The sequence below is a fragment of the Lactuca virosa genome, chromosome 2 (genome assembly GCF_052849685.1).
Source record: "Lactuca virosa cultivar CGN04683 chromosome 2, Lactuca_virosa_CGN04683_v6, whole genome shotgun sequence".
NCBI lineage: Eukaryota > Viridiplantae > Streptophyta > Magnoliopsida > Asterales > Asteraceae > Lactuca > Lactuca virosa.
The window spans coordinates 277,241,772-277,257,577 of NC_136427.1; positions in this window are offsets into that span (position 1 = coordinate 277,241,772).

The following is a 15,806-nucleotide window of genomic DNA, read 5'->3' on the forward strand; positions in this document are numbered from 1 at the left end:
CGGGTTATTCTTATTCTTTGTTGGGTGAGAATTTTCTAATTTAAAGGCAATGAAAAATTTTCATTGCACCTCTTTAAATTTTTAACATAACCTCTCATTATTTATTTTTTCTTAAATAACTATAAATAACTATAAGGTCATAAATTTACATTTTTAACAATAATTAGTTAAATAATTAAATATTACTATATTTCCATCATACTTATAATCATTATATTTTTTTCTCATTTTTTATTTTAATATATAGATTAAGATATTTCCGTTTTTTTTATACTTTTAACTATTTATTATTGTTTTACTTGTTTATCTTTGTTTTAATATTTAGAATATATATTATATTTTGTGATGTTCTGTTCGAATACATTACTTAACGTTTTTTTAACGTTGAATAATTGTTTTAATGTTTTAATTTTTTGTATTTTTTTACATTTTGTTTGAATAAAATTTCTATTTTTTATAATTTTATTAAAAATATTTATTTAATGTTTTTTTTATGTTTTGTCTGTGTATATTTATTCAAGATTCCATGACCATTGTAATTATAATTTGTAACATAATTCAATTTTACGATATGAACTTATTTTTACTTTGCTATGATCGTAATCTTTTTATTTATTTTTTTTTCTAGATCTAAAATTACGATAAAAGAATTGAACATGATAATTAATTTACTTCTTAAATAAATTTATTATGATTAAATAAATTCCAATGTTATCGATTTGTACGGTCCAAATGAATATTGTAAATGGAAAATCAATGAGGAAATATATAATTTTAGAAGAAATGAGAAAAAAAATCTTTAGAAAATAATTAAATTTATTTCAACCAAATAAATGGTTATGAAAATCTTTAAAAAATCAGAAAAAGATAATTAAATAACGCATTCGAACAAACCGTCAAAATCTAATTATTCAAAAATTATGAAGATGACTAAAGCGTTGTTAGGTGCGTCAAACCCAACAAATGATAGGGGTACAACAGACTTCAAATACACTACTTCAATGCACTAAAAAGTAGTACAAGACAAGCAGGGTCGAACCACAAAGACACGGGATAAAAGTCTATACCTCTTTACGCAAGGTACTTTGGTCATAAAGGGGGGTTTTCTTTGCAAAAGTAAAATAGTAAAATAACATTCTACTTTAAAAACATGCAGAAAATGAAATAAACTTGTAAACAATTTGATTGAAGTGTTCTAGTTCTAGTTCTCAATGTTATTGCTCAACTTGATTATGACTTGATGTAATTCATGATTGTTATTCTAAGTTGGTACTGAAAGATAATAACACGCTCTAATACCTCTCGCTTTCCAAATTATCTAACCAAAACACGCTCTTTGACTAGACCTAGCTTTACTAATTCAACCTAAACACGCTCTTAGATTGTATTGAAAAACTGCATTAAGTTTTGTACAAGCTTCCCAACAATGTTAATTTCTTCTCATACGCTCGGAAGTGTGAAAACATGTGATATATGTTTTACAATAAGAAAACTTATTGTTTATTACCAATTATTAACTTAATAGAGCAATTAGGTGCTTAAAAGTTAATTAACTACACAAAAATCCAATTCATGAAAGTGGCCAATCAAACACAAATCAAATTCAAGGATTCTAGTTTAAACAAAAATATAATCACTAGAATATAATCACAAATCAATCATCAAATCATATGCTTCAAGTCAAGCAATCAACATGTTTTGAACAAGAACTAGAAATTAGGGTTTCTTAGCCACACATGACTAAGAACAAATCAATCAAAAAGAAAGATGGTATTGGAAATGTTTAATACTTACAAAATGAAATCAAAAGTGTTTGCAATGATCTGGTCTTCTCAAAAGCTCCAAGAAATCTCCCAGAATTACCCAAGATCGCCCCACAGTTGCTCCAAAACCGTCTCTTTCAAAAGTGTGGCGATCCCCCTTGTTTTATTAATGCTCACGTGCTTGCCATAAGACCATGCGTTTTTAGCATGGTCATGCGTTTTGCCCATGTGTTTTTGGCATGTCCATTTGTCTTGACAATGTGTTTTTCGCATGACCCATGCTTTTTTTTTTCTCTAAAAGTCCAATAAGTCTTCACTGTTGGCTCCATCTTCAGTCTAGCTTCACCACGAGTCATATTGCTCAAATATAAGATGAGAAAGGACAAACACGACCCGTGTCGGTGTGACATGAACCGTGTTTCAAACGTAGTCCTTTGCTATGATGATAATGCAACAATGACTCGGGTTGTTTTTTCATGTTTTCTTCCATGGCATGACCGGTCCATCTTCTCTTCATGCTCCAAAGCTCCATGTTCCATGCTCCAAGCTCCAATTTCCATGCTTCGTGCTCCATGCATCTAAGCTTCAAGCTCCACTCTCCATAATGCCTGCAAAATAAAAAAAAAATAGTGAAGTGCCAGACATTCTTAATGAAATATGTTATTGCCCAAATAATTAACTAAATGCAAGAATTATGAAGTAGAATGCTATGAAAGGACGAAAATAAACATGCAAAATAGGTGCATAAAATGCACCTATCAAACCTCCCCAAGCTTAGACCTTTCTTGTCCTCAAGAAAGAACAAAATTAAGAATCACCTTAGAGAAGACGATAGGTGACTAAAGAGAAACTGAAACATCCTAAAAATATAGTCCAAATTTTTCATTTTTAATTTATAAATAAAAACATAGTAACCCAAATCAACTCATAAAAACATAAGTGATCGTATCTCAAAACATCATATCAAAACACTGTATCAAAATCAAAAGTCAAAATATCAAAGTAAATCATCCCAGGCTAAATGTTGTGGTATGTTGTAGACAGTGTGGTTTAGCTCAAGGTTTAGTTATATCCTGTTTTTGTTTCATCAGTTTCCAGTTATGGTTTCTCCGAATAAAGAAGAGCTTGGTGTCGGATCGGACCTGTGAGGCCGTGGTAGTTGGGCTTGGATGGTGCAGTCTGTTGCAGGTTAGTTGATCCTAAAGGGTGGAGGGCCTTGTTCGAAGTGGTGGTAGTATGAGCTGCAGGAATCAAGTAACAAGCAGTGATAGTTATCAGCTCGAGGATCGCAGCCAGAGGCTGGATGATTGGCAGGTGGATTTGGACATCATTATCTTCAAAAAGGGTTATGCTTTTCCAATGTTCCGCGTTCAGAAGAAGGAGAGAACAGACTGACGATTTGCAAATTTGGGGTGTAGGCCCGACATGGGGCTAGATAGTTACGGTTTTGGGGGCAAGTATGGCAGTATGGGGTTTATAGGCAAGGTGTATGGTAGTCCGTTCATTTCCAGATAGGAAATCGGAGATAGGAATGGACTAATAGAATTATCTTTTGTGCACATGCGCAGGATTCTTGATGTTAGAGACGACTATGATTGGGAAGTTTCCGAGGTCTCCATCTGATATTCGGAATCCCTTGGAGGATGCTTGGTCGTTATCTGGAAGATCATCTTGCGTTGTGGCATAAATTCTAAGGGTCAAGGATGCTATGTACCTGGTTGAGCCGGTTTGAGAATTGGTCTATCTACAATGCCAGTTGGTTGTAGTTTGATCCCTAAGTGGGGGAGAACTAGGTATTCTGTTGGGAGGATCATCGATGTATTCAATTTTATAGTGCGACATAATAGGTCACAAGTATCCGCGTTCTGGGTATGCGGGGTTTTGGTCCAAGATTGGGTGAAAGCGGGATGCAGAGCAAGTTGCCATCAGATATAGATGCTCAGGAGTGCATGCGATGTTTTCGCACATGAAGTTGTTGGATAAAGATCTCATTGTATCAAATGGTTCCTTTAGGGTCGCTGATGATTAGGTCAGGAGGTGTTTGGGCCGCTCACATTGAGTATCCGTTAATGTGGGATTTGTTAGCTCGTCGTGCAAATTTCCATCGTTAGTATGGAATGAGCAGACATGATCTGTCAATCAACTTCAGGGTTTAGTATGTGTAGTCCCTCATGGGCTGGGTTCAATAGTGTATTGGATATGTGGATTATTGGTCAATGCATTCTCGATCCTTGGTCATTTCATTCATCGTCATCAGCAGAGGTTCTTCGAAATTTTCAAGAAGTTCAATGGAAGCTTGATGAATGTGTTAGCCTATCGTCAAATTATGTAAATTGTACTTTGTTGGTTTCCAGGTATTGGTACCCTCAGTTGTTGAATATGGAAGTATTGTTCATAGTGAGCTCGGATTTGGCAGTTGTTCTTGGTTTTAGGAGTTTGGACATTGAGCGGTATTGTTTAGTTTTTTTTGTATGACTTTGGATCTATGCAGAATCCAATTTTAGCATGTTGTGTCATTAGGGTTTTAGTAGCATTTCTGGATAACCTTGGGAGTTTTATCGAACTAGTTACATAGTGGTGGAATCCGTTCAGTTTCAGTCAAGGACATGATATTGTTTCTTTCGTTTATGAGGATGATATTGTTAGCGATTGAGGCACGTTATCCATTAGATCTACTGGTACTTCACCCTTTGGATAAGGCTGTGAGGAAAAAAGGAATGCAATAGATCCAGGGTTGGTGTGAGTATTATGGTAGTTCATTGTGTATCATCGTGAGAGGTGTACGTGGTCGGAACAAGAGAGCTAAGGAGCACTTGGTACAAATTATTGGTATGATTCTTATTGGTTTATAACCTCTGAACCAGGACAACAATACAACTCCCTATCCCATTCTCTGAATGCGTGCAACCATGTTTCGTCTAATTTTTTATGGGTAATAGCTTGTACTATGGAAGGAACTGTGCATTATAGAAAGGTATGGCTCTTGTTGCGTTTGGTTAGTGTTTAGAAGGATGTTCGATTGGGTTCCTGCAGGTTGGTGGGCTCAGGGTTGTGAATCTTTATGCCCTGTGGTATTGGTTATGAGTTTCAGGACAATGTTGGAATGACGAAGAAATTGCTACTGCGTGGAGGGAAATCCAGTCATGAGCTTAGGGGTATTCCAGAGTCATGCTGCATCCAGACTTATGCCGAGGTTCTTGTAGGAGTATTCCAGACATAATTTGTAGGCCCGATGTTTATGTTGGTGCATTGTTGGGAGTCGGGAGACTCGGTGACTAGTTGGTTTGAACCGTGAGGATAGTAGAAGTGGTAGACGGCAAGGTTACTTGTTGATTATGGCTCGAAATCTTATATAGTTTAAGTCGGATATCCTGAGAGATTTTAGCCTAATGCTTGTTTCTGATGTTCTTGTTTGATCGTTCGCTCTCGGGCGGATCATCTATTCAACCGTCTATCTGACCCCTGACTACATAGATCATCATGATTATCATGAAAAGACCATGAAATTGAATAGGCCCGTTGGGTTGAAATAGACCCGTTGGCTGAAATAGGCCGTTCGGTTGAAAGATATCGTGTGAGTCAATTCGGACTCAGGATTGTTTCAAACCCGTTACTATTGGCTGGTGATTTCTCTATCTAGAAGTATGTGTTGTAAGGGCTAAGGGAGTGTGTAGACTAGGTATGGTATTGTTTTGAGTAGTTACTCGGCTGAGGTTTTGCCCGGACATTGGTATGCATGGTCGTTTGCACAACGTTTGGTCGAGGGTTCGGTTTCAGATTTTCGTGGGAAAGGTGCGAGTCAGCAGAGATCCTGGATGGATTGAATCTGGGAGCTTTGTAGGCATGGTTGGTGTACGTGACCGTCTTCTTATGGGAATATCTGGCGCGATCTAGGTTCTTCGGATTACAATTAAGGATATCGTTTTCTCGATGTTAGTTACTAATTGTGTTGTGTATGCACCGTCGTGGTTGCGGGTGGGATTTCATCATGTTCAAGTCGGCAAATGGATCTTTATATGGTCAAGTATTGTTGTAAGGTTTCAGAGAGGCGTAAGAGGGAACCAGATGTTGAACATGCGTCAGAATTGATCGTGTGCCGGTTTTGCGGACACTTTGTGGTTGAGGATCACCAGGTTATATTGGCGATATCTTATGCGGAAAGACTTGGGTTTGGGAAACCTTTAAGGGATGAGTATGCATTTGTGAAAGATTTGTAAGTAACAATTTGGAGGAAAAAATTTGATTCAAGTGGGGGAGAGTTGTAAGATCCTGTTTCTGATCCTGTTTCTGAATAAACCCTATGTATTTATTTAATTTTATTTTTAATTTAGCCCTAGAGTCGTATTAATTTGATGGGGTGTTCACTATCGGGACTTAAATGTTATAAATTTTGGAAATCGGGGGTTAAAGTGTAACTTTCAGACTAGTTATGAATAGATTTGTGGAAGCCGGGGGCTGTACTTGTGGACTTAAATTGAAAGGATTTTTGGACACAGGGGGCTATAGAATAAATTATGGATTTAATTTGAAAATGAAATTATGTAGAGGGACTGAAAGTGTAAAAAAAGATTTAATGTTTGAAAGAGAAGCGAGACTTAACCCGCTCCCCCCCCACCATCTTGTTTTTCTCGGCGACAAGCAAACATCAACCCTAACCCTAATTTATAATAGTAGTCGCCACCTTGTGCTCCAGCTGCCGTCGCCATCTTACGAGCATCATACTTCTGCCACTTACACCGCCAAGCTCGACCGCCACCATCTTGGCTGACCGGTATCACCCCCTCTATAACAGAAAGAGAGCGACACCTTAGGGAGAAAGAAGTTAGGGGCTATCGCACCACCGTCTTCTTCGTGGTGGCCTGCTGTCGTGAAATCGAGCAGCCACTGTCTTGCTGTTGTCGTTGTTGCCACTTCCAGCGATAAAATGGAGAAGTCGAGTAAGGGAATCGAAGCAAGAAGTTGCGAGATGTTGTTGTTGCATTCGTTTCACTTGAAAGGAAGTGTTTTATGCGGCTTCTTCCCTTGCTTTTGTGCGTGAAACCAACGACAACCACCTAGCTGCCACCGCTCACCACCGCCGTTAGGTGTTGGTGTGTGCAAGGCGTGTGTGTGTTGGTTGCAGCCGATTGTATAGCGTAAGTATGTGTTATGGGTGTTGTATGGCATGTTTGTGTCTTGTTAAGCCGGAAAACCAAAGGAAACCTATCACCATTGTAAGGAGGTGGCTACCACCCTCTACTGCCTTGTTGCCACCTTCTGTCACCACCATCCACTGTGTTAGGATGTTGTGTGCATGTATTAATGTGTGTATGTGTCTTTTCTATGTAAATAACATAATAGGTGCTTGTTTTCCAAATTTTGACTCGAAAACCACCACCACCGCCATGAAGTGGTGGTTGCCGACGTGAACCACCATCAACCACCACCGCCCGGGGTGGCAGTGGGTGATGCCCAACCTATTAAACTCTAATTAACCTAAACTTGGAACTAGTTGGCATGTGTTTGGGTTGGAAACCCTAACTGGGGTTTAGCAAACCCTAATCTTGGAAACTTTAGTTTGGGACTTGCCAGGAACCGCGTTTGGACCATTGATTTAGAGGTATGAATTATACCCGACCTTATTTTATGATTGACTTATTAGGGTGACAGAATTAATGGAATAAGTCCTTAATGGGTTAAGTGTGGAACACTAACCCTAGTTATCATTTTATGTGAGAAACCTAGAGACGTAAAACTCTAATATTGAACACGATGATCCGATTTTGACTCAAGTGTCTTCCTGTAAGTGAGAGGAAGTGACTTGAAGCTAGATGAGTTATTCGTTACTACTATGGTGACCTACACGCATATCGAGGTGAGTTTTACTCACTGTAACTGTGGGTCGAAGGCACCAATGCCATACCACTAGATTATGCATCCTGGATATAGGATAGTGTTATGCTAGTATATGATTAATTAGTAGATCTGTATGGTTATCTGTAACTGTTGGTTCTGTGTTTATGTTGTTTTTTACATATGTCGACATATTGTGGTTGGGTTGAGGCGGTCCTGCTTTGTGCTGAAGGCCAAGACACCCGGGGCAGTCCAGATAGGTTGTAGGCCATGCGAGGCGGTCTAGTCAGGCCGAAGGCCCGTACAACGATCCAGATAGGCGGTAGGCCCTGAGAGGTGGTCCAATCAGGCTGAAGGCTCATATTTGCTTGCTATATTTGTTATGTTCTGTGTTGGTACTTTTGGGGAACTCACTAAGCCTAGGCTTACAGTTTTAGTTTACTGTTTCAGGTACTTCTGATGAGCGTGGCCAAGCGAAGGCGTGATCATGCACATTCCTTCAGATTTCTATTATTTGGATTTTAGGATACTCTGATATTTGATAAACACTTTTGAAACACTAGTTTTGTAAACAATTGTAACGACCCAAATTTCCAAATAAATTTTTCATTTTTAAATTAATCAAAATATCACCATAAAATATGAAATCTCAATAATAATTTTTTTCAAAATCTATAACATCAACATTTTATTTCAAATATCAGAGTGTCCCCATATAAAATGTCGGAGAGTACACGCCGTGCCATTAAACCTTGCCCTTTCCCTTAGGCTCTGAAGTACCTGAAACAATCAACAAACTGTAAGCTAATGCTTAGTGAGTTCCCCAGAGCATATCCCACACAATCCACATGATCACATAATCCATATTAGCTATATAAGCTACATAAATGACATAAGCCATGCATACTAACATATAGGGATGTCGTGGATTCCCTCCAGGGTCTTACTCCTATGTGCGATTGGCTCCCCCACATGGTCTTAACTACTTGTCATGGGCTCCCCCACATGGTCTTTACCTAGGAATGCCATGGGCTCCCCCACATGGTCTTATATCCCACTGCCACGGGCTCCCCCCGGGGTCTTCCATGCAAATAACACAAAGTCAGCTAACATACCATATATCACAGAAATATCTATCATAGTACATAAGTAATACATAAACATATAGGGATGTCGTGGACTCCCTCCAGGGTCTTACTCCTATGTGTCATTGGCCCCCACACATGGTCTTAACTACTTGTCATGGGTTCCCCCACATGGTCTTTACCTAGGAATGTCATGGGCTCCCCCACATGGTCTTATATCCAACTTCCACGGGCTCCCCCCGGGGTCTTCGCATATCTAGTCAATAAGTACTAGCACATCCTCATATACATGTAAAATAGGCATATCAGTAGTGAATCTACAATAAACACTACAACTAACTAAACGGGCCGGCCTTGGTGCCTTAGACCCATTGGTATGGTGAAGAGACTCACCTCTGTCTGCTGAATCCGAAAGTTGCTCTCCTAACAGTCCGTAACCACCTGTGCTGAACAATAATACCATTAACCCAAGGTTAGGGTTGAATATATCCTAATTAAAGAACCTAAGCCCCAAGTCCTTTCATAATGGCCCAAAAGTCTCCCATTGCTAATGGACCCAAAGTCCATGTCCAAAATCATTAATGGGCCTCATGGCCCAATAAAGCCCAACTATAGCAACCATGGCCCAAAACAGATAAATTAGCCCACTAACTCAAAGCATGACCAGGCCCAATGACTGATTAAGTCCCATAGGGCTTACAAGCCCAAAACGAGTCCAAGCCCATCTAAGTGTGTAGGCCTTGCGTACCACTCCTGTACGCTTAACGTATTGAGTCCCTGATCTGTACGCGTTGCGTACGCTATACTACGCCCAGCGTACAAGCAAATTAAGAACCTTCTTCCATTAAGTGCTTAATACTTGATGTTCCAACGTCCAACTTTAGATCTAAGTCCATTAAGACGTCCTAAGGCATAAAGTTGGCAACTTTATGCCTTTGCATGTTCCATATGCTCCCAACAACCCATTAAGACCTTTCAAAGAGTCTTAATCCATGCATGAGTTCAAAACACCCATCAAGACACCATTTTTATGGCATGAATGAGTCAAGGGACCTTAGATCTACTCTTCCCAAGCTCTGGAGTTGCTCCACTCTCTATAGGTGGTCCATGAGCATAAAAAGGGACCATATAGAAAACTCTAGCTCTAGAAATGATAATGATAGCCAAGGTGAAAGCTTTTTACCTCCTCAAGCTTCCTAAGCTGCTAAAAATGCAAGATCCAGAAGCTCTTCCTCGTTCAAGCTAGTTTCCTCCTCTTCCTTGTAGCTAACACTCCAAAAAGGATGGTGTTTAAACACTCACAAGCTCAAGAACACACACTCTAATGATTTCAGGGCTTTAGGGACGTTTGAGGGTGAAGGAGGCTAGTTAGGGTGAGGCTCAAATGAGATAAGGATGCTTATATAGGTCTTATGTCCGGAAATTAGGGTTTGAACATTCGTCACATACGCCCCGCATACCCTTTGGTACGCCCAGCGTAGGTGCTTCCCCTCTGCGATCATTCATGCATGGTACGCTAAGCGTACCCTGAATTACGCCCAACATACTTAAGGGACCATTATGCAATATTTATAATTTCAAGGTTTCCAAAGGTAATACCAGATTTGCAGTGTTACAACTCTCTCCCACTTGAACTAGACTTCATCCTCGTAGTCCGCATGCACAAAAAGATCAGGGTAATGCTCCCGCATCTCATCCTCCGGCTCCCATGTCCATTCGGAGCCTCTTTGGTGCTGCCATTGCACCTTCACTAGCTTCACCTCCTTGTTACGAAGAACCTTAGTCTTTCTATCCAGAACCGCAATGGGTCTCTTAATGTAGTTCAGGCTCTCATCAACCTGATTGTCGTCCAACGAAATAATTGTGGCCTCGTCAGTGACACACTTCTGGAGCTGAGACACATGGAAGGTGTTGTGAATCTGGCTAAGTTTGTCCGGCAGATTCAAACGGTAAGCCACCTTGCCCACCCGGGCAGAAACCCTAAACGGACCAATATATCGGGGCCCTAACTTGCCCCTCTTCCGAAACCTGATGACTCCCTTCCATGGCAACACTTTCAGCAAAACAAAGTGCCCCACCTGAAACTCAAGATTTGATCGACGTCGATCCGCATAGCTTTTCTGACGGCTCTGTGCAACTCGTAGCCGGTCGCGCACCTGCTAAATCAACTTGGTAGTCTTGAGCACCACCTTAGTGCTTCCCATAACTCAGTGTCCAACCTCACCCCAACAAACTGGGGTCCTACACCTCCGGCCATACAACATCTCAAACGGGGGTCGGTCGATACTAGCATGGTAATTGTTGTTATATGAAAACTATGCTGGTGGGAGGTATGTATCCAACTCCCTCAGAAGTCTAGTACACATGGTCGAAGCATATCCTCGAGCGTCTGGATCGTCCGCTCGCTCTGGCCGTCTGTCTGGGGGTGATATGAAGTGCTAAAGTGTAACTGTGTGCCCAGTTCCTCATGGAACTTTCTCCAGAATCTGGATGTGAATCGGACATCCTGGTCAGAGACCACCGACACTGGAACCCCATGCCTAACCACCACCTCTCGTACATAAATATCTGCTAATTTCTCAGCGGATATGCTCTCAGAGATCGTAATAAAGTGGGCACTCTTTGTCAATCTATCCACAATAACCCATATAGCATCCACACCCCTCGTCGTCCTCAGTAACTTCGTGATGAAGTCCATGGTGATCTCTTCCCACTTCCACATAGGAATGGGTAGCGGCTAAACCTTGCCATTAGGCCACTGATGTTCGGCCTTAACCTTCCTGCAGGTCAAGCACCACTCCACAAACCAGGCGATCTCCCGCTTCATGCAGGGCCACCAGAAGCTCAGCCTCAGATCTCTATACATTTTTGTAGCTCTCGGATGTATAGAGAACTTGGACTTATGTGCCTCCTCCAATATCTTCTGTCTCACTCCCCCAGTCACCGGTACCCACACCCGGCCACACCGTGTCAAGAGTCCCCGACCATCCCGTACAAACAAGGGAAACTGGCCCCGAATCCGCTCTATCTTCCAGTTCTCTTTCTTCAAACCCTCCACTTGAGCCTTCTTGATCATATATAACAGTGGAGAGACCACCTTCATCCTCAAACAAACGTTCCCGATCGGAGAACCCTCCGTCTTGCGGCTCAAAGCATCGGCCACCACGTTGGCCTTCCTTGGATCGTATAAGATCCCGCAGTCATAATCTTTGAGTACATCCAACTGTTGGATTAATGTCTAAGTCCATAATTATAATTGGTAAGACTTGACCCGACCCGGCATGGTCCATTTGGGTTGCATGGCATCATGCATTTGGATAGACTATAATGAGAGAAATAACACTTAAGGTTGATTAATATATTATAAGTTCTAATATATTAATAAGGTTATTTAATTAGTATTGATCAAGAATTAATTTGGAATTAATTAAGTGATCAAAAGGAGACTAATTAAATATATGGGTTGATTGTGTAAATCATTCATTCTTATATATGTGGGCTTGTGATCCAAGATTCCTTATGTTGGACTAAGTCCATGGGGTGACCCATGGATACTCCATGGAGGTTAAAATCCATGGAGCATAAGGAATGGGTAAAGTTATGAGTTACATGGTGTAACCCTAATAGCCACCATATAAAAGAATCCCATGGCTCAAGAAATCGTGCACTAATGTGTGAGTGTGAGGGCTAGACGATTTCAAGGAGTGTTCAAGTTTCTCTCAAGTTATTCCAAGTGTATTTGGTGTTGTGTGAACCATTTGAGGTGTCACACTTGGGGCACTAGGCACTCAAGCTTCATGAAGACATTCTACATCAAAGAGGTATGTATTCTATCTTGTTATATTTATTATTTTGTATGCTAGATTAGGATAATACCTTGGATGTTCATAATTGTATGTATAATAGAGAAAACATAGATCCAAGGTATTTAGGGTTGCATGTACACTTAGGAGTGTTAGAATGCTCATAACCCAACAGTGGTATCAGAGCCTAGGCTTGTTTTCTTGTTATACTTGCAAAAGTAGCTGAAAAATCGAGTTGGATGCATATATTCGATTGTTTTGGCTGGAACTGGACTAGGAACATTACCCTAAGATGTTTTTGTAAACTTGTTTTTGATGTGGTAATGTTCATGCTAATCCAATTTCTAAGATAATTGTCATAATTTCAAGATTTGTATTAGTTTGTATGTTCATGCTAATTTCTTGAAGATTGATGATTTGAATTATCTTGTTCTTATGAGGTTCTTAGATTAATAGAAAAGTTGTGTGAAATAGTTGTTTTCAATCCATTTTAATCTAAGAGTTGATTCCAAAGTGTGTTTTTGTAACTTGTCCTCAAGTTATATGAAAAGTCACATTTAAGAATCATAAAACTCATAAAAGTTGGCAAAGGTTACAAAATGAAGAGTCTAGTTCTAATTAAATGGTTTTATGACTCCATAACTTGTCCTCAAGTTATGGAGGTTCAAGAGTCTCTTCATTAAATTAAAAAAAAAAGTGTAACCTTAATTAGTTCCATAAGTTACAATAAAAAAAAAGTTATTTTTTTTATTAATTAGTTTAAAGTCTTCCATAACTTGTCCTCAAGTTATGGAACTTGAAGAGTTTTTTTTTTAATTAAAACTACTTTAAACTCATAAGTTATGGAATTAATTAGTTTTGAATAGTTTCAAAAACTTGCCCTCAAGTTTTGGAATTTGAAAAGTTTTCACTTATGAATACTTTAATTCCAAGTTAGCCCTTAGAATTTTAAAAGTTAAAATTCAACCCTTATACTTTATAATATTATAAGTTAATAATATTTATATATATATATATATATATATATATGTATAAGAGTAAAGTCAGTCTTACCGTTAGTAGGCCTCATTCACGAAGCCGGTCTATAAGGGGGGTATAAGGTTACTGCCTATAAAATGGCAGTTTAATGGGTGTCCACTCTCACCCACCGCTTCCTTGACTGGTGGAGGGTCGTTAGCCGAACGGGTAGGACAAGGACTATAATTCTCCTTTCATTAAAAGTATTAATGATAAATACTAAGTAACTAAACTCTTATTAATACCCAATCTTAGTTACTTAGGAAAATGTGAATTTGGTGCTAACCCATGAAATTACACTTTGCACTTTGCTTAAGTCGTTAGTGGAGCGTGTGTGGTTAACCGGCACACTAACCTGGACTTAACAAGGTAGGCAAAGGGTAACTTAATATTTATCATAGTATCGGTGGAGCGTGTGTGGTTAACCGGCACACTGATTAAGGGGTAAATATTAAGGGTACCAAGTATATTTGCATGGTTATTCACACCTTGTTTTGTGATCCTCGGCATCCCAGTCACAAAACCTGAAGGGCACACTCGAGATTGAAACATGCCTTTGAACAGTTCAATGAATCTCAAAGATCTAGGACTTTCAAATCTAATTAAAACCTAATAAATTATTTCGTTTTTCATGGTGGAAATTGGTGAATCGTCATTCACCTACCTTCAAATATTTTATAGCTTGGATTACGGCATCCCTATTCTAAGTTATAAAATAGTTTGTTGGGTCCTAGCCTTAATATTTCATATTGGGTGTCATATTAAGGAATTTAAATCAACTATCTTGAATATCTCCCAAAAAGATGTCTGGTCTAGACATTTATGATCTTCCCAAATCTCTTGAAACAAGCTTTCCTAAATGAAGATGATGTCCCATGGATATCATACTTCTTTCACCTCCTCCAATTATTCTCCCTAACCCACAAGTTCCTAAAAAGTTTAAGGTCACTCAAGCCCTATTGGCAAGGCAAGGTCTAGGTGTGATCACATCTTGGAGATGTAGTCACATATTGACAAGCCGGGAGAGTTGGGTGTCAAAGTCTTGAGAAAGTTGGTGGCTCAACTACTTTCTAAGTCACATAGTGAGTTCTTTTGGGAATCCGATGAAAGAGACTAAGACAAGACCCTTAATGATCTTATCTATTTGCTAAGATCAACTTCCTAAAACGCTATGGACATTGACAATGATGACATTGGATATCCAGTAAAGCTCTCTCTTCCCAATGGAAAGGGATCGGCCATAGTCAACTCGGTTGACCCAATGGTAAAGAGAGAGGCGAAGTCTGAGATAGTCCCATTATCAAGGGTCCATAGGTAACTATTGCCAAAGGAAGGGGCATTGGTTACGAAGCTGCCAAATTTACCTAAGGATGTTAAAGTCAATAAGTTTGGCTCTACTTCAGGTAAAGTCCATTGTCTAACTCTATTAAGTACATGCTGATTCTGATCGCGAAGATGGATTTCAATCGCATGGTTCGGTGATCAGAATTTTGGGCTATTACTTAAGAGTTATGATATTTATATTGCTTAGGAATAGATAACAACAAGGTTTTCATATGGATTGTAAGGATAAGTTTTTCCGCAAAGTTTTAAAATAAAAGAAAAAGGTTTTGATTTTATTTATTTTAAGTATCCTTACAATGGCATTTGTGAAAAGTTGTTGCTTATAAGATTCCATTGATAGCAATATTGGAAAAATGGATTTGATTCTTTCGGTTGTGGTAGTGTCTAATATTACCAAATAAGGAAAGATTCTCATCACCCAAGGTTCAATTGGACCGAAACTTGGAATCATGCAAGTTGTATAGTATGATGAATGAGAACTTTCAGCTTGGAAAATTAAGACTAATTCCTTATGTGAATAAGGAAAGGACTAAGGGATCGAGTACACATTCTTGTGCACTGGTCAAGTCCACCACAAAAGATCAAGAAGACTATTTGTCATGATTTACTTAAGTTCAGTAAATATGGTTATACTTATAAGTTTAAGTATAAGTCTGTAGCATTGGAGAAGTTTCAATGTGAGACAGAACGAATAAGAAGAATCAAAGTATGGCAGAAAGATAAAAGTTTCTCAAATCTGAAAAGATGGGAGACTACTTTAGTATCATGTTTATGATCATCTTAATGATTAAGATACCATATCACAATTGGTCCTCTAAAGTCATCTTAGTGCATTCTTATGACTAAGAAGAGGAGTCATGAATTGTTGAAATGGTTAAATCAAAAAGATGAGTCATACTTCGTTCCAAAACAATTCTTAGAGTCATACTCCAAGATTGTAACTTGAGTGACATATCTTAAAG